Source organism: Hyperolius riggenbachi, chromosome 7 (genome assembly GCF_040937935.1).
Source record: "Hyperolius riggenbachi isolate aHypRig1 chromosome 7, aHypRig1.pri, whole genome shotgun sequence".
In the NCBI taxonomy this organism is placed as follows: domain Eukaryota; kingdom Metazoa; phylum Chordata; class Amphibia; order Anura; family Hyperoliidae; genus Hyperolius; species Hyperolius riggenbachi.
In genome coordinates this window covers 286177600-286202398 of record NC_090652.1, presented here as the reverse complement: position 1 = coordinate 286202398, position 24799 = coordinate 286177600, and the positions used below count along the sequence as shown (strand labels likewise).

General features: G+C 44.5%; 1 long non-coding RNA gene across 1 annotated transcript in view; it reads right to left on the bottom strand.

Moving 5' to 3' along the window:
- The window catches only part of LOC137525867 (uncharacterized), a 42403-nt gene extending 17821 nt beyond the window's left edge, over positions 1-24582 (bottom strand). Inside the window, exons 1-2 of the long non-coding RNA XR_011023046.1 lie at positions 24514-24582; positions 2141-2200 (exon numbers count right to left, since the gene is read on the bottom strand). This is a non-coding gene — a long non-coding RNA (uncharacterized lncRNA). The remainder of the gene's footprint in view (positions 1-2140; positions 2201-24513) is intronic.
- Positions 24583-24799: the final 217 nt, after the last annotated feature.

The following is a 24799-nucleotide window of genomic DNA, read 5'->3' as shown; positions in this document are numbered from 1 at the left end:
TACTTTTGTGCGATTTTAACAATACAGATTCTCTTTAAAGAGAACCTGAGGTGGTTCCATGGGGAGCAGATGGGACATAGAGACATGTTCTCTGCTGCCTCATGACCTGCCTCTGTGTCCTCACACCGCCACTCTCTGCCCCACCACCACTGCGCTATAGCCCCCTGAGATTATCGACAATATTTCTCAGAGGTAAACATAGGGGAGAGGGATTTCCTGTTTAAAACTTTCCAGCAGGGTTGCCAGAGCTGCCATTGGGCAGCTCTCTCTCCCTGGCCACACCCCCTGCTGCTCCCCCCCTCCCTGCATGCTGGATAAGAGATGGACAGTCTCTCTTTGCAGCGTCGTGAGTCACCCAGAGGTCACAAAAGTGAAAGTGGGCCAGTGTGGCCCACGGGAGCAGCGGTTTTTGTGGCTACCTGATTCGCTCAGCCCCACGGATCAGGTAGCCTACTTTTTTCCATTCTTATGAGCCCACCTTAGGCTCTTTTTAAATTAATCATGTGGGTTAGGCAAAAACTATCCAAAGCTCGTCATACAGACACTGATTGGGCCCCACCAGCCAGCCATTGTGCCCCTTTGTGACCCCCCCTCCCCCCCAAAAAAATTGAAGCTAGAGCCGTGCACTGGGTGGGATGGTTGCTCACTTTTCACATTGAGGAGTTTGGACGAAAAAAACTAGGCAAGCAGTTTCTGATATTACCACAAAAAAAAATTGTAAAGCCAGCAAATTTGGTGGAGGTCTGATGAGGTAAAACGGTTTACTTGCAAATGCAATGGGGTATATTTGTTAAATGGTGGTAAAGCTTAAGCGTGCAGATAAGGAATTCTGGTTGCTATGCAACATAGTACATAAGCACATAATGCACGTTGCACAAATAACGCAACTTGGGTTACATACAGTACACAATGGTTGTAGCTTGTTTAACATGCATTATGCAACATGTCTAATGTGTTTTATAGGACTGTGAGGGCCCTTTTCCACCAGCGCGTTTGCGCTGGCTGAATCGCAAACACGCAAACCGCTAGCGATTTTACAATCGCTACGGTTTGCTTTTTAACATGGGAATCGCGGTAGGTCATTTCCACTACCGCGATTCGTTTTTGCCGGGAATGCGAACGCGCGGCGGAGCGATAATTGCCGCGATTTTGCTATGCAGTGGGAATCGCCGGTAATTGCGATTCAGCAATCGCTAGCGTTCAGACATGAAGCAATAGGAACATACACTGCTGTTGTTTGGAACTCAAAACAGCCTCATTAGTGAGGACAGCCTATGGTGTTGAGAAGGCCTTGTCACATGTTTGCGGCCAAGGAAATCTCCACAGGATGGTAGTTGGAGGCCTGCCTTAAAGGGGAACTTCAGCCTAAACAAACATACTGTCATCAAGTTACATTAGTTATGTTAATTAGAATAGATAGGAAATATATATTCTTACCCACCCTGTTTTAAAAGAACAGGCAAATGTTTGTGATTCATGGGGGCTGCCATCTTTGTCATGGGGGCAGCCATCTTTTTGGTTGAAAGGAGGTGACAAGGAGCAGGAGGCACAGTTCCAACTGTCCTGTGTCCTGATTACCCCTCCCAGCTGCATGCGCTAGGCTTCAAATGTCAAGTTCAAAATGTAAAAAAGAAAAAAAATGCACCAAAACAGCAGAACGAGAACAACGACATCAGAAATCCCATCATGCTTTGCACAGCATCAGGGGAAAAAAGCCCGGGCAGTTTTCTTCTGTGCAGCTAAAAATGAGGCTTGTATAAGAGAAACAAAGTTCTGATGCTGTGAAACTGTTAAAGAAACACCAAGCCTTTTCAGTGCTGCTGAGTCGATTTTTAGTCCAGAGGTTCACTTTAACATTAGAGATAGAGTGCATCCATAAGGCATGGTGCTACATGCAAAGCATAGGTCCTAATGGCTGTAGGCGGGTGAGTATCCACCTACGCACCCAGGAGTAGGTGCATTACAACAACTGCAACCATAAAGATAGAGTTAGCAATGTGTGCACTCGGAATCATTGTTGGATCAAGGGATTGCATTAACATTATAGCTGTAGGTTAGTTAGAGACATATCGAGCATAGGATCTGAGAGACATCGTTTGTCATCAGCATGAAGTCAGGTGACTTACTTGGCAGCACCTACCGTATCTGCTCAGGTTGGCTCTCAGCAAAGTCATCCTTAGTCCAAACTGCGACTGGTTCTCTTTAAAAAAAAAAAAAAAAAAGCCCTTTTCATTTTTCTTTCCTTACATCAAACTATCAAGATGCAAGAGAGGAGATGAGAAACAAAAATGGAAATATGTTTTTCCTTCCGTCTTCCATCATTCATGAGCACTGATGAGATCTGATAACAATGTTACATCCTAATACATGTTTATTAATGTCCAATCAATGCTGGTAATAACCACTGAGAACATGGTATAGCTTATCATTCCCTTATTTAAAACTATAGCAGGTGCATCACCAGGCTGAGAGACGCGCACAAAAGGAGACTGGCTGAGCTTAGTCCTCAAATCCCTCATGTCAATGCTAAAATATATATATCGTTTTTTTAGCTTACTGCTTCTGTTTTGCATAATAAAGTCCAAATTGGCTTTGTGCATGTGGAGTCACAGCAAGCGGGAGTCTACGGAACTGGAAGCGAATGTAATTCCCCTGCTTTTGAATACCAGTGCTGAAAAATGTCTGTAACTCTTTCATCGCTGTCATAAAATTAGAACTCTAAACCTTCGTAGTGCTTTTAATGTTTTTTTTTATTTAATGTTTTTATATATCTCAATTTTTTGAGGACTTCACTAATAATCTGCTCTCCTCAAAAGCCTCTGAGTTCTGTTTGTGATGTTTAAATTTGGTTCCTATCATTGCTGAACTAGTTAGCCTTAAAGAGACTCCGTAACAAAAATTGCATCCTGTTTTTTATCATCCTACAAGTTCCAAAAGCTATTCTAATGTGTTCTGGCTTACTGGAGCACGTTCTACTATCACCATCTCTGTAATAAATCAACTTATCTCTCTCTTGTCAGACTTGTCAGCCTGTGTCTGGAAGGCTGCCAAGTTCTTCGGTGTTGTGGTTCTGTGATGCATCTCCCCCCTCCAGGCCCCTCTCTGCACACTGCTGTGTGTTATTTAGATTAGTGCAGCTTCTCTCTGCTCTATTATCTTTTACAAGCTGGATAAATCCTCCTCTGAGCTGGCTGGGCTTTCACACACTGAGGAATTACATACAGGCAGAGCTGTCTGTACTCTGCAGGAAGAAACAGCCTGACACTTCAGTGGAAGATAGCTGCAGGGGGAAAGAAACACACAAATGGTCTCTTGAGATTCAAAAGGAAGGGTGTATACAGCCTGCTTGTGTATGAATGTATTTTCTATGTGTGGACATACTGTACATCAACCTACTTCCTGTTTTGGTGGCCATTTTGTTTGTTTATAAACAAACTTTTTAAAACTGTTTTTAACCACTTTTAATGCGGCGAGGAGCAGCGAAATTGTGACAGAGGGTAATAGGAGATGTCCCCTAACGCACTGGTATGTTTACTTTTGTGCGATTTTAACAATACAGATTCTCTTTAAAGAGAACCTGAGGTGGTTCCATGGGGAGCAGATGGGACATAGAGACATGTTCTCTGCTGCCTCATGACCTGCCTCTGTGTCCTCACACCGCCACTCTCTGCCCCACCACCACTGCGCTATAGCCCCCTGAGATTATCGACAATATTTCTCAGAGGTAAACATAGGGGAGAGGGATTTCCTGTTTAAAACTTTCCAGCAGGGTTGCCAGAGCTGCCATTGGGCAGCTCTCTCTCCCTGGCCACACCCCCTGCTGCTCCCCCCCTCCCTGCATGCTGGATAAGAGATGGACAGTCTCTCTTTGCAGCGTCGTGAGTCACCCAGAGGTCACAAAAGTGAAAGTGGGCCAGTGTGGCCCACGGGAGCAGCGGTTTTTGTGGCTACCTGATTCGCTCAGCCCCACGGATCAGGTAGCCTACTTTTTTCCATTCTTATGAGCCCACCTTAGGCTCTTTTTAAATTAATCATGTGGGTTAGGCAAAAACTATCCAAAGCTCGTCATACAGACACTGATTGGGCCCCACCAGCCAGCCATTGTGCCCCTTTGTGACCCCCCCTCCCCCCCAAAAAAATTGAAGCTAGAGCCGTGCACTGGGTGGGATGGTTGCTCACTTTTCACATTGAGGAGTTTGGACGAAAAAAACTAGGCAAGCAGTTTCTGATATTACCACAAAAAAAAATTGTAAAGCCAGCAAATTTGGTGGAGGTCTGATGAGGTAAAACGGTTTACTTGCAAATGCAATGGGGTATATTTGTTAAATGGTGGTAAAGCTTAAGCGTGCAGATAAGGAATTCTGGTTGCTATGCAACATAGTACATAAGCACATAATGCACGTTGCACAAATAACGCAACTTGGGTTACATACAGTACACAATGGTTGTAGCTTGTTTAACATGCATTATGCAACATGTCTAATGTGTTTTATAGGACTGTGAGGGCCCTTTTCCACCAGCGCGTTTGCGCTGGCTGAATCGCAAACACGCAAACCGCTAGCGATTTTACAATCGCTACGGTTTGCTTTTTAACATGGGAATCGCGGTAGGTCATTTCCACTACCGCGATTCGTTTTTGCCGGGAATGCGAACGCGCGGCGGAGCGATAATTGCCGCGATTTTGCTATGCAGTGGGAATCGCCGGTAATTGCGATTCAGCAATCGCTAGCGTTCAGCGTGAACGCTAGCGATTGCTAGTGGAAAAGGGCCCTAAACAGCTATGGGCCCAACATACTTAACACACTTAGTATTGACTGATATTAAGTGGATTTTAATCACTTCATGCCATGGGCTAAAGGGTTCAAATGCGTGTGCCCACTCCCGCGGCATGCAGGGATGGTCGTAGTCAGCCAACTTCGCTACGCTGGAACTACGTGTATTTTTACGCAAATACTGTTCGCAATCTACGGCTATGTAATCAGAAACTTCACTACGTTTTCATTTTGTAGACAACTTGTTAAATTACACAAGCTTCGCATAGTGCGAAGCGTAGTTGATGTGACCGCTTATGCCCTTATGCGGAAAAATAATCTTCAACCTATCTGTAAATATAAACTAATATAAGCGTACATTCCACCTTCCAATGCAGAATTGTATGCATATAAAAGGACAATAGTATTTCTGCGCATGCGCAATGATCCATATAGATGCAGTTACCGCACGCGTAGTTGACTTCACAATACATACGTCAACTACGCGTAGCGGGCGAAGCTTCGCATAGCGGGACTACGACTACGCAGAAATGCGTACGTGTAGTTCTTAAACTTCGTCTACGAACTACGATGCGTAGTTGCGTACTATGACGCGTAGATTTGCGCTGGCGTAGTTTATAATCAACCCTGGCAGCATGTACGCCTTTTATCGCAATAGTTGTACATTTATAAGTGACCTATTTCCACTAAAGGTGCACAAATATTAATAAATGTCCATATTTCTTGAGGTGGTTAACATGTGTTATTTACCACATGTGCTTAAAAAAACCCATAAGCCCCAACTAGGGACGGTTGGAAATGCCCATTTCCGATTCCACAGAAATTCTGATTTGCGCCAATGCTAATTTCTGTTTTTCTGATTTTCCATTTTACCGATTTTCCAATTTACGATTTTCTGTTTTTCCGACTTCCGATTTTTGAGCGGTATGTTATTAGTATCAGAGAATGCAAAAAAAAAAATGATAACAAAAATTGGAAAGACTTAAAGAGACACTGAAGCGGAAAAAAAATTATGATATTATGATTTGTATGTGTAGTACAGCTAAGAAATAAAACATTAAGATCAGATACATCAGTCTAATTGTTTCCAGTACAGGAAGAGTTAAGAAACTCCAGTTGTTATCTCTATGCAAAAAAGCAATTAAGCTCTGTGACTTTCAAAGTGGTGGAGAGGGCTGTTATCTGACTTTTATTATCTCAAGTGTTATTCAACTATTTACTTTTCCTCTGCCAGAGGAGAGTTCATTAGTTCACAGACTGCCCTGAAAGAATCATTTTGAATGCTGAGTGTTGTGTAATCTGCACATATTATAGAATGATGCAATGTTAGAAAAAACACTATATACCTGAAAATAAAAATATGAGAATATTTTCTTTGCTGCTAAATTTCTAGTAATTATTCATAGTACACAACCAATTCATTATATCATATTTTTTTTTCCGCTTCGGTGTCTCTTTAAATCGAAAAAACGGAAAGTCTTGTGAATGATCCAAAATTACAACGGTGATTCAGTTTTTGCAGAAAAATTATGCATTCTCTGATTGATCCAATGCTTCCGAGTTCTGTGATTGGGCTAAAATTAACGAGTTGCAGTAAATCATAATTCCGCCGAATTCCAATTTCTGATTTCCATTTTCCGATTTCTATTTTCCGATTTTCAAATTCCGATCGGAAATACCGAATTCCGATCTAAAATGTAAAAATGTTAATTCCCACAGAATCCAAATTAATATCCCTAGCCTCAACTAGAAAATACAAAAAAAAAAAAAAAAAACCCCCCCATAAATGTCTTTCAAAAGAGAGAGCGTAATATTCTCTACATGTATTCTTCGGTTCAAAGTTTTCCAAACAACATTAACATTCGCTAAGTGCACTGCACTGTTCCACCACATTATTTTCTGCCTCTTCTGCAAACTTAAAGGTCTTGAATGTGGCCTCCTAAATAACGACTTGAGTGTTCAATCCTCAGTGTCCTTCTTCTCTTCTCCGGTTCTTTTTTCCCCTTTTCTCCGGTGATATGAAATAAGCTGTACTTTAATGGAGGTCTGAGGTCAAACATTCAGCTCGCACCTTGACGTTCCCTGCAGAGTTTTGTATTGAAGTAAGTTTTATAGAAGACTGCTTCATTCACTTTTTTTTCATTACGATGGTCTGAGCCACACAGCACCGGAAAGCCACCAGGGAAAGTCCAGGGCACACAAGAAGCGAGTGTGGCTTTCACTGCCAATAATTAAGCAATTACGCATTGTTCTAAGCTACTCTGAGAAATTGGTTAAGTCGTTATTGGTGGGCCAAGGGCAACCTATCCTGTTACTGATAGAAAAAAAAACCTTTAAGTACCGGTACATCTTTGCTTTACTTGGGTTCACTGGCTGGAAAACCTTTTACTTCTCTGGATCTGGAGTAAATGAAAGTTAGGGGGAATAGAGAGATAAACACAAAATTGTGCAATATAGGATTTATATATACAGTATATATACTATGACTTGCAATCCTAACCAGCACTAGCTAAAATATAGTCATAAGAGTAAGAATGTAAATCTCCTTTCATCTCTAAGGTTTTTTGCGTCAAGATTTGTTTACTTAACGCTTTGTGAACACATCTACTTTTGAACACCAGATAGGTCTTTTAATTACTGCTTTCAGCTGTTTCATTGCATTTTCATAGTTTCACATATACTGTCTATCCATCTTAGCTTCTGCCAATCCCCTTCTCCTTCACCCCTCAATTTTTCCGAGCTTCAAGGACTTCTGCAAAGAATATGGTCTTCTCATTAAGTGACCAAAGTATTTGAGTTGTAATCATAGTATTAACCTTTCTAGTAAACTCTTTGTTTCTCTAAGTGTTGGCTAGTTATGTCTTCTAGTAGTCCAGGGAACTCTCAGTTGTTTTCTCCAAGCCTACAATTAAAAATCATACATTTTTGTTTATAATCCGACCTTCACAGTTGTATGTTACTACTACTAGCTGGGACCATAGACAATAGCTTTATAGATCCCAAACTTTCTTGGTAAAGTGACACCTTTATTTAACCTAGGCAACTGCCTGTAGCCTTGTGGGCATCAAAGGGGTCAGCTGACCACTCTTTCACCTCAACTTAACAAATAGACCCTTGCCTAGGGCCCCATTTCATTTTCTGCTATATTCGTTTATCACTACTCTTCACAACCTTCCTAACCAGGCATGAAATGTCTATCTTCAAATCCCACCAGTCTGCGGTGGTTTGGCGACTTCCCCAACACTCCTGCTGCCCTAGTCAGAGATCACCAAGTTCTTGATGGTCTGTAGGGTCTGTGGTAGAAGCTGGACTTCTCCATTAGCTCATTCTTTCACTGCTGTTCATATTATAATTCATCCGTTCACATTTAACATTCACACTTGACCCGGTTGACTATTAATCACTCTACAAATTATTTTACGGAGCATCTTGAGGTCTTTAGCATTTGAAAGATGAGAGACAAGGTGTAATCACAAGCTTATAAACGATGCCATTTTCGTCTCTCTGAAACAGATAAAAAAAAGCTTTTGTGACTCTCTTACAGATCTCTAAGTTGATATTTATTCCGTAGAGTCGGATGGAGGAGGATTTGCTCTTTATATTTATCTGTTGCCAGTATAAAAGGTCAGACAGCGATCTCTGGCTCTTTTCTTAACAGTGCTTATTTGAATACATCATTCTCTTTCCACCTTAATAGGGCTGAAAACACGTTTCTTTGTCAGGGGAAGATAAAAAGGTCAGGGCACTGGTGGAAATTTTCTTTGGAGTCAGAAAAGTCATTGGAGCTCTCACCAAAGTGGGCAACCTTACATAAATGTTGCAAACATGTAGAAAAGTGTTAATTATTTATTTAAAGCAAACCTTTGATTTAAAAAAAATAAAAAGTTACATACTTGGCCCAGTAGTGTGAAGCCTCTGGATCAACCAGAGGCTTTGCCAAGCCTTCTTAAGCCCACCACTGCTTCTCGGGATCCTCTTCTTCTTCACAGTCATGCCCCCATCCATGAATGACCACAGCCACACTGAACAAGTGCACTTATGGCCCACCACTGCACAGTAGGTTTGAGCCACTCTTGCATGTAAGAAGAAACTGTGCACAAACAAATCCATGCAACTGCGCAGGTATGGGCCATCGATGTGGGAGGAGACTGGAGTGCCCATAGGAAATGCATGCAAGCATCGTGAGAACATGTTAATAGTGTCCTCGCCCAGATTTGAATTGGGGACCGCAGTGCTGCAAGTTGAGAATACTAACCACTATTTCACTATACTGTGGGTTTAAAAATTAGGATCTCCTCCTTTTAGCATAACATCCTATATAATAATCTGCCTGTCCCACTGTCCTCCCTGTGTCTGTGTCAGCTTCCAGACATGCATGCGGGGTACGATGCCGTAGGTGAGCTATGTCATGGATGACATTGGGGTGCATGGGGAGTTGGGGACATACGTGAGGGCCAACAGCCATGCACACAGGGGGTCACAGCTGTGCACAGCCAGTGCAGTTTCTAGGCTAAAATGCACCCAGGGTGAGGGTGTAAAAATTGCGCCTCCCCCGCGAGCAAGGTATGGGTGCCCGCAGTATAGGTTAGCCAGGTCTAGTTGCACTTAGTATAGGTCCCCCCAGTATAAGTAGCCAAGAATAGGTACCCCAGTATAGGTAGCCAGGCATAGGTGAGCCAGTATAGTTGCCCCCGCTATAGGTTAGCCAGGTAGGTGCCTCCAGTATAGGTAGCCAGTATAGTTGCCCCCAGTATAGGTTAGATAGGCAGGCGCCCCTGGTATAAGTTAGATAGGTAGGTGCCCCAGTACAGGTTATTTAGGTAGGTGCCTGCAATATAGGTAGCCAGTATAGTGGCCACCTGTATAGGCTAGCTAGGTAGGTGCCCCCAATACAGGTTAAATAAGTGCCCCCAGTATAGGTTAGATAGGTAGCTGCCCCCCAGTGTAGGTTAGATTAGGTAGCTGCCTCCCAGTGTAGGTTAGATAGGTAGCTGCCCCCCAGCGTAGGTTAGATTAGGTAGGTGCCCCCCCAGCGTAGGTTAGATTAGGTAGGTGCCCCCCCCCCCAGTATAGATTAGATAGGTAGTTGCCCCCCAGTGTAGGTTAGATAGGTAGCTGCCCCCCAGTGTAGGTTAGATAGGTAGCTGCCCCCCAGTGTAGGTTAGATAGGTAGCTGCCCCCCAGTGAAGGTTAGATAGGTAGCTGCCCCCCAGTGAAGGTTAGATAGGTAGCTGCCCCCCAGTGTAGGTTAGATTAGGTAGGTGCCCCCCAGCGTAGGTTAGATTAGGTAGGTGCCCCCCAGTATAGGTTAGATAGGTAGCTGCCTCCCAGTATAGGTTAGATTAGGTAGGTGCCCCCCAGCGTAGGTTAGATTAGGTAGCTGCCCCCAGCGTAGGTTAGATTAGGTAGGTGCCCCCAGGATAGGTTAGATAGCTAGCTGTCCCCTATAGTGGAGGGGGGAGCCGGAGCCGCGGGGAGGGCAGCCCAACCTCTCCCTCCCTCTCCCGGGCGCCCTCCGTGCTCCCCCCCCTCAGATGCAGAGCGAGCAGCCGGGAAGCGCTGTTTGCAACTCACCTGCCTGGCTCCAAACGCTGCTCTCTCGCCGCTGGTCTGTCTCTTCTCCCTGCATACTGCGGATACACGCGGCTTCCGGCTAAACAGGAAGCCGCGTGTATCCACAGTATGCAGAGAGAAGAGACAGACCAGCGGCGAGAGAGCAGCGCTTGGAGCCAGGCAGGTGAGTTGCAAACAGCGCTTCCCGGCTGCTCGCTCTGCATCTGAGGGGGAGCACGGAGGGCGCCCGGGAGAGGGAGGGAGAGGTCGGGCTGCCCTCCCCCTCTCTATTATAGCGCCCCCCTCCTAACAGCGCCCGGGCAGCGGCACGCCCCGCACGGGGGTAGAAACGGCCCTGTGCACAGCGCACCAGTTCCCCAGTGCCTGCTATTAATTGGGCTTCCTGACTGGTATACAAATAGTTAGTATATTGAGAGTATATGTTCACAGGGACCATTTCCGTTGGTACCCGGTCATTATATATATATATATATATTTTTTTTTTTTTGGGGGGGGGATATGTGCTAGGGCTTATTTGGGGGGGCTTACTCTCAGGAGACGGGTAGATGCTATGTGTATGGTCTCTTACCACACCTCCCCTGTGGCTGCATCCCCCTCTGTTCCTTGTAACTTCTCCGATGTATGTGGCTGTGAGGGCGCCCTTTGACCCTCACGCTTACGCTGTACGTGGTACGATAGGTTGGCTTTGCACTGGCGCTCCCCTCTTGTTATATTTAATGTGCGCCTGGCTGATGACGTCCCCGGCCCACATTGATTATCACAAGAGTGCAGCGCCGGCGCAAAGCTGACCTAGCGGTCTTATTTTCGGGATAGGTCTTATATTTCAAGCAAGCTTGAAATATAAGCTAGGGCTTATTTTCAGGGTAGGTATTATTTAAGGGGAAACACGGTATATGGTGTTGGTGTACGTACAGTAACGTCACCAGTGAGCTGGAACAGGGTGAACCAAATGACGGCTCCCCCTGTTGCCGGTCAAATCCCTGGCAGCATTAAATATTATTCCCCCTCTGAGTTGTAGCTACTCTGGAGGGAGATGTAATTTCTGGTCTGACGATTGCCAGATCCCCAAATTATTCTTGCGCAGGGCGCGCACCATAGCACCAGTGCTATGATGACGCCCAGCTTCGGCGCTCGGCGCTGAACGTCGGATGCCGAAGGAAGCTGCTTTGTCTATATACGCTACCTATCGATCCCTCATTCTTGCTTGTGAAAGCTTGACGGCTTTTGAATATACTTGATTCCTTTTTATTAAACCTGCATCAAGCCTTCGTATGTATATCCGAGCACAGCAGCCTGTAAATAATATGCCATTGCTTACCTACTGCAGATTCAGCAAGCACAAGTGAAAGACAAGATGAATGGATTATTATGTTGATAAAAGGCTGAAAAGCAATTCATGATACGGGGAGGAAGCAACTGCGATATGTCTGAGAAGAATCTTTTAAACACCTGAGGCATTCAGGCTGTCAACTCATGTAAGCATATTATGCTTCTATTCAACACTATTGAGAGATATTAAGATTTTTTTTCACTTAAAGAGACTCTGTAACAAAATGTTCATCCTTATTTCTTCTATCCTATAAGCTCCTATGCCTGTTCTAATGTGGTCTGGCTTACTGCAGCCTTTCCTATTTGTACAGTGACTGTATTATCTCTGTTATATGATCTAATCTTGTCTCCTCTGTCGGCTCTGTCGGGCTGAGGCAGTCAAACTGGAATGTGCAGGGCTGCTTGTGATTGTATAGAAGCTATACACACCCTCGCCAGGCCCCCTGCAGGCTCTGTATAACTCACACACTCTGCTTATGTGAGCCTATCACAAGGTGGTTAGTTTGTTTGTAAACACTGCCTAAAACTGGCAATTACAAGCCAGGATTGCAGCAGGGAGTGGCAGAAACTGCACAGAGGGGCCCAGGAGAACATAATGAATAGAATGGTATGCTTTTTGTTGTAAGAATTTTAGAGTACAGATTCTCTTTAAAATAACTGTAAAAAAACTGTAGGTAGGCTTTAGGCCGTGTGCACACATAGCAGAAAAACTTGCTGCACGGGAAACACTGCGTTTTATGCAGCAATGTTAGTCTATGGGACGTAGAAGTACCAACGTTGCACTTGCGATTTACAGTAGGTGTTCTGCAGGCGCTGGTAGTGTTGCCAAATATGCAGGCTGGCTGCCAAAACGCACATAATGAAAGTCTATGGTAACGCATTGAATGTTTGCATGTCTGCACTATGCATGTTACAGGGCCAGAGTTAGGACACCTACATTTACCTGGGTACTTCTGCGCAGTGTAGGTGACTAAGCAAGAGAATGCATTCTTCTGTGAACCAAGACCCCGGCTTTTAACTTAGCTGTAGGGATAACAGTTGTGCCTGGATGAGTGAATCTGTGAATGCATTTGTGTGAACATTTTGATGAGAGTGTGCAAAAGGATTAAAAGTATTTTGCTATGGTAACGCATATGCATTGCTTTTTTTCATGTGTTTTTTGAATGTGTTTTTCATTAAAAAGTAAAGATCTATGATGTGTTTCCGCTTCCTGTTGTCTTCCTAGTGATTTGCATAAATAAAAAAAAGATATGCATTTCCATTAGTGAACTGCAAACGCATTAAAATGCACGCAAAACGCATGAAAAACGCATCTGCGTAAAAACGCAAATGCAAAACGCAGTAAAAAGTTAAAAACGCAATAGCAAATCGCAAACGCACCATCCAAAAACGCTACTTTTTCACGCTTTGTCATGTGTGAACCCAGCCTGAAGGGGAGTCTGAAGCGATTCTGAGAAAACAACAACAACAAAAAAAAAGAAGGGAAGGCTCTGGGTCCTATAGAACCTTCCCGTTCCTTTCCTGGTCCCCTCGTTCCAGTGCTATCACCCCCATTAGCAGTCTCCAACTGATTGGTCGGAGACTGCTCTCTGCCACTGCCCGAGGCTTCAGAAGTCTTCTAGAGGCTGAGTGCTCCCGAAGACGGGCCGCTCCATACTGCGCATGCATGAGCACGCTCTCTGGCACACTCGCATGTGCGCAGTATGGAGCTGCCCATCTTCATGAGCACTCAGCCTCTAGAAGACTTCTGAAGTTTCCTGAGGACCCAGAGTCTTCCCTCTCCTTGTCCTTAGGTGAGTATCTGTTTTTTAATTTTTTTTCCCCTTCCAGACTTGTTTTAAAGAGTTAGTAAACAAACATACTACCAGTATATGCCGTTCAACCACCTGATATTTATTGAGAATCAAAGGTTATTTTTTACCTTGATTGATAATAATGAGTCTGTAAAAAAGTTTTTTTTGTTGTAGCACACCATATTAATGCACAATTTATCATTAAACGGGGTGTTACCCCACAATGTCTCAAACAGAAAGTCTCAGGGGACTGCACACAGACCAGAATATAGCCAGTTGACCATATCACTCCCCCAACATGGGGAGAGGCGGACACGGACACCTACAATGCCAAAAGATTAAAGCATCTAATATGCTAATTGCCCGTCAAACGTGTCCGCATCACCCCATGCGCCAATATCACAGTGGTCAACAGCAATAAAAATGTGCCCCCCCAAAGCCCCCCTATGCCCCCCCGCAATCACAACACCATGCCCTGCATGCAGACATCCACATCAAGATACCAACTAACATGGGTCGTCACCCATGAAAAAATGACACTTAAGAACACAGTCCATGAGAGGCATATATGAAAAATATCCCACGGAAAGTCCTGCTTTCAAAATTCAATGGCATAAGGTAAAGTTCCACTTTAGGAAGATCGTCATGGAAAGATCACTATATTCCTTCAAGAGTCTTTTCAGACCATTTAGGCTGGTGCACCTAGCCAGTTTGCTGTAATATAATAGTTATAGGCCTATGCGGACAAAACAGTTCAGTATTTCAGCCAAGCCATATATCGTGACAACGAAGTTTCCATGCATGTAATACTTCACCATAATTGGATATACACATGAACCTTGCGGATATAGATGCCGTATACACTGTTTCACATAGTTACCACCTCCTCCATTGATGCGATATGCAGCGTCCGCATGGACGGTTTTTAGCCTGCCCGATTGACCGCAGTGTCCACGATGTATATCTGCGGGAGTATCAAACTCAGGGCCTCAGACTTATATTACCCCAACCAGGCGGGAGTTCAGTCCTTAAAAGTATACGCCATAGTTCCGGGCACCGTGCTCCGATCCGGCGGGAGGGCAGAGGGGGGCAGAGAGGCACATCTCAGCGCGTGACGCAGGCCTACGTCGACGCGTTTCGCCCCGCCCAGGGACTTCCTCAGGACGTACTGCGCAACTGCGCTGGATCACATGACCGCCTTTTATGCGACCGAGAGGTCGTTTCCGCCAGAACTTCTTTTAGGCTGTCTACGCCATACTGCGCAAGTCCATTCACCTTTGTGACATCACATATTTAGATCACCTGCGCAGTAGGCCTCATAGTCCACATAGCTCCCTCTGGTGGTACAAATCCATATATGAACATCTTCTGGATCTTTTAATATATTCACATATGCCTATATGTAAAACTTGCCCAATAAGAAGTTAATGCTCTGCTGACCTCTAGTGGGCAACATTCGAATAACCCCTGGTGACTTATCCAATTGCAGACAATACTAAATTGAACGAAAAGAAGGATCAGGAAAAGGAGGAGGCAGCTGGTCAGAAACGAGACACAGCGGTTGGAAATAATTAATGAAAATGATATCCATGTTAATAATGTTATCAACTTGACCAATGTAAAGTTGGATAAGACAGATATACAGTTACTCAATCGAGGTTTGACTTTCTGTCCCTCACATCAGGTGTCACAATTTGAGGTGTTTAAAGATTTGCAATTATTCTTACGTAAAATTTTGCTGAAACTACAGTTTCAGAGTGACATGGTTGTAGGTGATGAGGAATTAATGGGTTACTTGGATATAGATGATTTTGAAATTATTGAAGGGGAGGAAGGTGAGGAGCTGGGTTTGGACGGCCGTCTGCCCCTACACACTGATATGAGACCTAGATCCTCTTATATGCCTACCATACAGAAAAATAAGTACGTTTCATTATTTAATGAGTGTATAGTACAAGAGATTAACAATTGGACAGATACCACCGAACAATTGGATAATCTTACCAATTCTGAAAGAAAGTCCCTATCACGCCTAAAAAATCTGAAAGGGGTGGTTATCAAAAAAAGCGATAAAGGAGGCAATATAGTTCTCATGCCGGAACAGATGTACCTGGATGAGATTAATAGACAACTTAATGATAACTTGTGTTACGAAAGAATCACTTTCAACCCTTTTGAAAAAGTTAAGGATCAATTAAATACGAGGCTCCAATGGGGCTATTTGGATGGAATTTTGACTGAAAAGGAATATAAAGCGTTGGTGGTCTCTGAGTATACTATCCCTACGCTGTATATATTACCCAAAGTTCATAAGAATCCTGCATGTCCCCCTGGACGCCCCATTATTTCCGCAAGGGGTTCCCCCCTTGAGAGAACAGCCCAATATATTGATAAAAAATTGAAACCATTGGTGGAGAGGCTTCCATCATTTGTACTGGACACCATGCACTTTTTAGAAAAATTGAAAAGTATCAGCATCCCACAGGATGCATTACTTGCAAGCTTGGACGTAGAATCCTTGTTTACGTCCATTCCCAATGATATTGGGAGACGGGGTACATCTAAATTTATGGAACGGTTCTATCCTCAGAACGAGGGTCACAATGATTTTGTGGATTCCCTTTTGCAGTTTATTCTGATGAATAATTTTTTCACGTTTGACGGCAAATTCTATAGACAGAAACGGGGGGTTGCCATGGGAGCGGCTTGCTCTCCTGCGTATGCCTGTCTCCATTTAGGGGCTTGGGAGGAGGAGATAGTTTACAATCATGCCCTATATAAAAAATATGTATTACTATGGATTCGTTATGTGGACGACATTTTTTTGATTTGGGCAGGCTCCAAAGCGATTTTCTTTGATTTTGTAGAGAGCCTTAACTCAAACAGGTTTAATATTTTCCTTACCTCCACAATAAATGAAAATGAACTTGATTTTTTGGATATAAAGGTGTCCAGGGATGATGGGGGCCTGTCTACCAGGACTTTTAGAAAGAAAACTGCAGGAAATTTACTCTTACATTATGATAGTGCTCATTTGAATTCACAGAAAAAAGCTGTACCTATTGGCCAGTTCCTCCGAATTAGGAGGAACTGTTCCTCAACAGCAGAGTATCTAAAAGAAGCACAGGCCTTGAGGGCAAGATTAAGGGCTAGGGGTTACCCACATAAATTATTAAAATCAGCCTTATATAGAGCCCTACATACAGATAGACACACTTTATTGAGGAAGAAGCCTAAAGATGCAGTAGAGGATTTCCCCAGGTTGATTACAACATTTGGGGGACATTGGGACAGATTAAAAGAAACTGTGGAAAAATATTGGCATATATTGCTAAAAGATGACAAGATTGCCACAATTGTGGGCCCTCGACCGTTGCTAACGGCTAGGAGAAACAAGAATCTGTCTGACCTATTGGTACAGTCTGAGTATAAATCTGACTTTAGCAGGGGTCCTCCTGAGATGAAGGGGATGATAAGATGTGGCAAATGCTCAGTCTGTCCCTTTGTTGATGAAACAGACGTATTCTACGATTCTAGCAGGAAACAGCAGTTCAAAATTAACAGTAGGATTGATTGTGATACTACGCATGTAGTTTATCAACTAATGTGTCCTTGTGGGTTATACTATGTGGGAAAAACTAAAAGAGAGTTTAAAACCCGCATACAGGAACACATTAGGAGTATTAATGATTCTATCAAGGAAGAGAAAAGGGATAAAACTCCTATTTCTACTCATTTTGCTGAATTTCATGAATCCAGCCCTCTTGGGCTGAAGGTTAAGGGTATATACTGTCTGAATCCAAGTATTAGATTTGAGAAGACTGATTCTATACTATACAGGAAAGAGAGTTATTGGATATATACACTGGACACACTGTATCCCAAAGGTTTAAATAGGGACCTAAATTTGAAGGTGTTTTTGAAATAATCCGATTAGGTTGGACTGGATAGGATTGGTATATGTGGTACAGACGACTTGACTCATATGGACAGCAACTGTAAGCGATGGGATTACTTGCCACCCGATAGTATAACTTAAATGGTGTGAATGGGAGTGATTTAGTATTGTCTGCAATTGGATAAGTCACCAGGGGTTATTCGAATGTTGCCCACTAGAGGTCAGCAGAGCATTAACTTCTTATTGGGCAAGTTTTACATATAGGCATATGTGAATATATTAAAAGATCCAGAAGATGTTCATATATGGATTTGTACCACCAGAGGGAGCTATGTGGACTATGAGGCCTACTGCGCAGGTGATCTAAATATGTGATGTCACAAAGGTGAATGGACTTGCGCAGTATGGCGTAGACAGCCTAAAAGAAGTTCTGGCGGAAACGACCTCTCGGTCGCATAAAAGGCGGTCATGTGATCCAGCGCAGTTGCGCAGTACGTCCTGAGGAAGTCCCTGGGCGGGGCGAAACGCGTCGACGTAGGCCTGCGTCACGCGCTGAGATGTGCCTCTCTGCCCCCCTCTGCCCTCCCGCCGGATCGGAGCACGGTGCCCGGAACTATGGCGTATACTTTTAAGGACTGAACTCCCGCCTGGTTGGGGTAATATAAGTCTGAGGCCCTGAGTTTGATACTCCCGCAGATATACATCGTGGACACTGCGGTCAATCGGGCAGGCTAAAAACCGTCCATGCGGACGCTGCATATCGCATCAATGGAGGAGGTGGTAACTATGTGAAACAGTGTATACGGCATCTATATCCGCAAGGTTCATGTGTATATCCAATTATGGTGAAGTATTACATGCATGGAAACTTCGTTGTCACGATATATGGCTTGGCTGAAATACTGAACTGTTTTGTCCGCATAGGCCTATAACTATTATATTACAGCAAACTGGCTAGGTGCACCAGCCTAAATGGTCTGAAAAGACTCTTGAAGGAATATAGTGATCTTTCCATGACGATCTTCCTAAAGTGGAACTTTACCTTATGCCATTGAATTTTGAAAGCAGGACTTTCCGTGGGATATTTTTCATATATGCCTCTCATGGACTGTGTTCTTAAGTGTCATTTTTTCATGGGTGACGACCCATGTTAGTTGGTATCTTGATGTGGATGTCTGCATGCAGGGCATGGTGTTGTGATTGCGGGGGGGCATAGGGGGGCTTTGGGGGGGCACATTTTTATTGCTGTTGACCACTGTGATATTGGCGCATGGGGTGATGCGGACACGTTTGACGGGCAATTAGCATATTAGATGCTTTAATCTTTTGGCATTGTAGGTGTCCGTGTCCGCCTCTCCCCATGTTGGGGGAGTGATATGGTCAACTGGCTATATTCTGGTCTGTGTGCAGTCCCCTGAGACTTTCTGTTTGAGACATTGTGGGGTAACACCCCGTTTAATGATAAATTGTGCATTAATATGGTGTGCTACAACAAAAAAAACTTTTTTACAGACTCATTATTATCAATCAAGGTAAAAAATAACCTTTGATTCTCAATAAATATCAGGTGGTTGAACGGCATATACTGGTAGTGTGTTTGTTTACTAATTCTTGTTTTTTGACCAGTGCATGTACCCACTTGTTTAGCACACCCTAGCATGTACACTTTCTGTGTAGTAGGTTTTTGTTGTTTTAAAGAGTACCTGTAACAAAAAAAAATTCCCCTGAGGGGTACTCACCTCGGTAGGGGGAAGCCTCAGGGTCCCAATGAGGCTTCCCCCATCCCTGTAGCTGCAGGCAATCCAGCACTGGCTCCCCTGAAACGTTCCCAATCCTTGCTCGACAAGCCTGACAAGGCTTGCTATATTTACCTTCCCTGGCTCCAGCAGGGGCGCTGTTGGGGCTCTCAGCACGGAGATAGGCGGAAATACCCGATCTCTGTCAGGTCCGCTCTACTACACAGGCGCAGGAGACTTACGCCTGCGCAGTAGAGCGGGCCGACAGCGATCGGCTATTTCCGCCTATCTCCAAGCGGAGAGCCAATACTGCGCCTGCGCTGGAGCCGGGAAGGTAAATATTTACATCCCCGCTATTCGGAGGGCCAGAGTGAGACCACCGTGGGACACGGGGGAACCCTCTGGATCCTATTGAGGCTTCCCCTGAGGTAAGTACCCCCCAGGGGAACTTTTGTCGTTACAGGTTTTCTTTAAAGTAGGCCTAGGAGATTGCAGTACTGAAATTCTGTTTCAACAGGATTCATCTTTTTGTTCCCCTGTTCTGGAAGTTGTGCTATAAACCTTCTGGGCCATATGCAATTAAGTTTTTCTCCTGAGTTTTTTCCTAGGAAATAATTTATCATCTTTAATTAAAATAACTTTCCGCACTCTGCAATTGAAAAATCACCAAAATGTAGGTAAAAAAGTACTATCAAAATTATTTTGAGTATTTTCTTGCTTGCTGTTGGTTTAAAAGAATTTAGAAAATTTAACCTAGGAGAAAACTCACATTAACTAATTAATGTTGCCTCAGCAGGGTTAACACCTCCCTCCTGTCTGTCTCATATCTCTCCCCATTTCTGGTAGTCTGGTACCAATGTTCATTCACATAAGGGCCAGGGGAATTCTGGCTGATCTGTGCTGCATGGGCTCTCCAGCCCACAGCACAAATCAGCAGGCACGCAGGGCGATCAGACTTCCCCCCTTTTTTCCCCATTAGGGGGATGTCCTGCTGGGGGGTCTGAATCACCGCCGGCTGTTTGTGGGTAGCGGGGGGGGGGGGGCTCAAAGCCCCCTTCTGCAGCGTTTTCCGCCCTCCCTGGCTTTCCCTCCCTCCCCTCCTTTCCTTGGGTGGCGCAGGACGGACATCCGTCCTGCGCCGACATGGACAGGCTTCAGTCTATCATATGCCGGCGATCCCCAGCCAATCAGAGGCCGGGGATCGCCGATCTCCTTTACGGCGCTGCTGTGTAGCATTGGCGCCCGGACACTTAGACTCACTGCATTACAGGCACTGCTATTGACCTGATGAAGCGGCTGTGACCGTGAAACGCGTTGTCAACTAGTGCACCATTAAAAATTATTCCTTTTACTTTTGATTGTCTCTATTTCCTAAAGGGACACCTATAAGGTAGGACAACCTATTTTGTAGTAATTGAATACTGCCATATAGAATATTATACTGAACATCCTTACCCGGGCGCCTTATACCTGTACCCAGAAAGTTAACACCCCTCTTGTCAGTAGGGGAGATTAGGCCGACTACAGTCGACCGATAAATCATTTTATTGGAGCAGCGACCACCAAAGGACCCAAAGGCCGAGTGGGGACGGTACTTCCCCACCTGCTGACACAAGTGGCTGCCTTTACTGCAACCCACGTTTGTGAGTATAATTACTGCTTTTAATAGCTGTATCCAGATCCAATAACCGTATTGCACCAGATTGGGCTCCCGGATCTCTCTGTGTTTTTTCCCTCTACTATTCTACATTGCCGTATGATGTAAACAGCGGGTATTTCTTCCCCGCGTGTTTACAATTAGCCTGCGAGCCGCGATCGGCGGCTCGCAGACTGTTCACGGAGCCACCCTCCGTGAACTGGCATGGAAAGGCCGTTTCCATGCATAACCACTAACGACCTGCCGACGCCTATCAGTGATAGGCGGTCGTTAAAGAGACACTTAAGTCAAACAAAAAAAATTTTACTCACCTAGGGCTTCCAATAGCCCCCTGCAGCTTTCCGGTGCCCTCGCCGTCTCCCTCCGATCCTCCTGGCCCCGCCGGCAGCCACTTCCTGTTTCGATGACAGGAGCTGACAGGCTGGGGACGCAAGTGATTCTTCGCGTTCCTGGCCACAATAGCGCCATCTATGCTGCTATAGCATATATCATATACCATATAGCAGCATAGAGGGTGCTAATGTGTCTGGGAACGCAAAGAATCACTCGCGTCCCCAGCCTGTCAGCTCCTGTCACCGAAACAGGAAGTGGCTGCCGGCAGAGCCAGGAGGATCGGAGGGAGACGGCGAGGGCACCGGACAGCTGCAGAGGGCTATTGGAAGCCCTAGGTGAGTAAAACTCATTTTTTTTTGTTTGACTTAAGTGTCCCTTTAGGTGTTTTTTTTTAAAGGGAACCTTAACTGAGAGGGATGTGGATGTTTCCTTTTAAACAATACCAGTTGCTTGTCAGTCCTGCTGATCTCTTTGGCTGCAGTAGTGATTGAATCACAGATCTGAAACAAGCTTGCAGCTAATCCAGTCTGACTTCAGTCAGAGCACTTGATCTGCATGCTTGTTGAGGGGCTGTGGCTAAAAGTATTACAGACACAGGATCAGCAGGAGAGTCAGGCAACTGGTATTATTTTAAAAGGAAAAATCCATATCCTTCTCAGTTTAGGTTCCCTTTAAAAAAAAAATTGTTACTTTTAAAAGTCACTGTGTAAGAAGGCAGAAAATCACACAGGAGGCTTTGATGTTTCCCGCTCTGTTGTTCTGTTTTGCACCAAAATGATTTTCGAGCTAAAATGAAACCTTACTTTTTTGTAGAGACGCAGAGGCCAGAGTGTTTACAGAAAGAGGTTTTTTTTTTTGTTTTGTTTATTTTTTTCTGCTGAAGATCTTTCTTTCTGTGTAATTGTGCCTTCACCTTGCTTGATCCGCCACTATTAAAGCGAATCCGAGATGAAAAACTAACTATGACAAATAACTTGTCTATAAATCCCATCTAAAGTTTAGATAGTTTGCACAGCAAATCTAGCTGCAAACAGCTTCAACAGTTTATGATTATTTATTTCTATGATACAATGAGGGCAGCCATGTTCTGTTTGTGAGCATTACACAAAGGCAAGCTGATAGTATCTGCAGCCCTCAGCTTAATCCCCTCTCCTCCTCCCTCCTCCCCTCTGCCTCTAAAATCTCTGGCTAGTAACCTCCTCCTCCTCCTCCTGCCCAGACTGAGCTCTCATAAGCCCTTGCTACAGTAGCAAGGCACTCTGAAGCTGTGGGCGAGGCTTGTTTAGTTTATAGGGAATTCGAGTATTAAAACAAAACAAAATAAGTATTTGGTTTCATAAATGCCCTATAAACTATATGAGAGGAACACAATTATGCAATGAGTAAAAGTTTATCTCAGATCCACTTTAAGTGAAGAGAAAAAAAAACAACCTGTGCCCTCCACAAGCGGGAAGGAAGGAAGGCAGGCATGAGGTTCTCCCACACATTGGCATGGGGCCACACTAGCACAGATGTTTCGAGTCGCAAGAATTCAGCTGCATTGTTCGGTAGTTCAGACGCAGTTTGTCATTCTAAACGCGGCACTGTTAAAACATCATCCTTTTAACGGCATGAAATTTATCACCGAGCTGCTTAAACTAAACAGCCTTAGTTAACTTGTGATTTCCTTTTTATTATTTCTTGACGTTCGAGAGCCTTGAAGAACTCCGAGAGATTAGGCGGCAGTCAGGGGCCATTTTAAAGTGTCACTCCACTTTATTTTTTTTTTTAGAGGACTAAGCTATCCCTTCATTTCAGCCCTTGACTTACTCAACAATGCACAGAACACAATAAGCAAAGAAAAAAGGGAAAAAAATACAATAAGCACTTAAAATGAAAGGACCCAATGAAAAAAATATTATAATGATAACCTTTGGTATCTAACTGCTTATAATGAAGTGGCAATACACAGTCAACGCTGTTTGAAAACAGTATAATACCATATAAAATAAAAACTTAATACAGCATAATCTCGTTATAATAAACACGGGTATAGTAAACAATCGGGTATAGTAAACTATCTCTCCAGGTCCCACACAATCTCCATTATAAGTCTATAGGAAAAAACACTGGTATAGGAAACTTTGATACATATTAAAAATGTGGGTAGTGTTAATTAGTTTTTGGCCCCTACGTGACGCTGACTTTGAATATAGTGAAAAGTGGGCAGCACATGCAACAGTGTGAAATGACCTTGGCTACTCTCTTCACACTGGCAGGTGAGCTGATGCCTAAATAGTGCTACTGTTAGAAAGGATACACATCTGGTGGATGGGCTACAAGGTCTAGAATACCTTAGGGCTGCATAGCTCTGATAGCTCAATGGCCGGGACTTAACATGAGTTGGACTGCATGATGATTGGCTGCATTTTGGAGAGAGGATTCATGACTGGCCCAACTATTAACAGGAGTTTTGTCTTACACAATTCCAGGACACATGCTGTGATTTGTCCAGCCTGGGATTCATGTTGCCTGGCTATGCAGCCCTAAGGTATTCTAGACCTTGTCTAACCAAATGTGCATCCTTGTGAAAGAGTAACACAGGCGCTATCCACTATTGTTGTGTGCCACAAGTATTGTATGCTTCAAGTAAGGCAAAGGGGGCTCCCTCTGCCAGCCCAAAATGTCTGCTGCCACCAACCACCCCTCCCCCTTTCCCCCTCCACCCAACAGCATTCTGTCCAACATCCTGACTGGGGATCACTGGTTTCAGGAGGAGGACCCTGTTTTAGTGACTCACGTATTTGTATGTACCGTATGTTTTCTTTCAGCATACAAATTATTAAAGCAGTACCTCAATAGTGAAGAAACAGAGCCACGTTTATCTCTGTTCTGCTGTAATCAGAGACCTGTTGCTCAGCTATCAAAAGGCAACAATAGGGGCGTGGCCTAGCGCTAATGGTGGACGGCAGCATTTTCCACAAGCTCCGTCTATAACATCCTAATCTACAGCCATCTGGCAGCAAGCACCTATCCAATCCTCTCCCTAAACGCCTCCAGATCTAAAACAGACACTGCTCTCCACTTGAGGACACAATTAAGAAGACCTGCTCTTTCCTGCAGCTGTGTCTTAAGCAGATTCATCAGACGGAGGTAGGCTGCATCTCTCCTTACCTTCTGCTCTCCCCGGCCCCTCCAAAACAGCGATCACCTGCCCATACAGCCCCAGGAGGGTCCAGCAGTCACACTCCACCCAAGCAGGCCATTTACTTTAATAAGAAGGCTCTCTGCCGAAGTACCGCGCCAGACCCTCACTTCCGGTCGGCCGTGGAATCTAATTGAGGCCCAGGCTTCATCCAGTGGACTAGGCCGCAATTTCCAAAAAGTTGCAGAGACACTACGGAAGGCCCCTGAGTTACTCCAGTGCCCTCACTGCACTCACCAACTGCCCTCCAGAAGCCATAAAGCCAGCTCTAAACTGGTCAGTGTTCCTTGCCTCCTTTTCACTCAGTTTCTGCAGGGCCCCACCTACTGAATACTCCAGAGCCTTACCTCCACTGCCCAATCCAGCCACCCTGAGGCCGCCTCATCCCTACTGAACCCATCACTGACAGACCAGGAGCCGCTTGCAGAGAAAGTCCCTGCAAGGAGCAAGCTCCACACAAGGCAGGCCCCCCGGGCCAAAACTAAATCCCAGACACCTTCGCTCTCCTTTGTGCTGACTACAG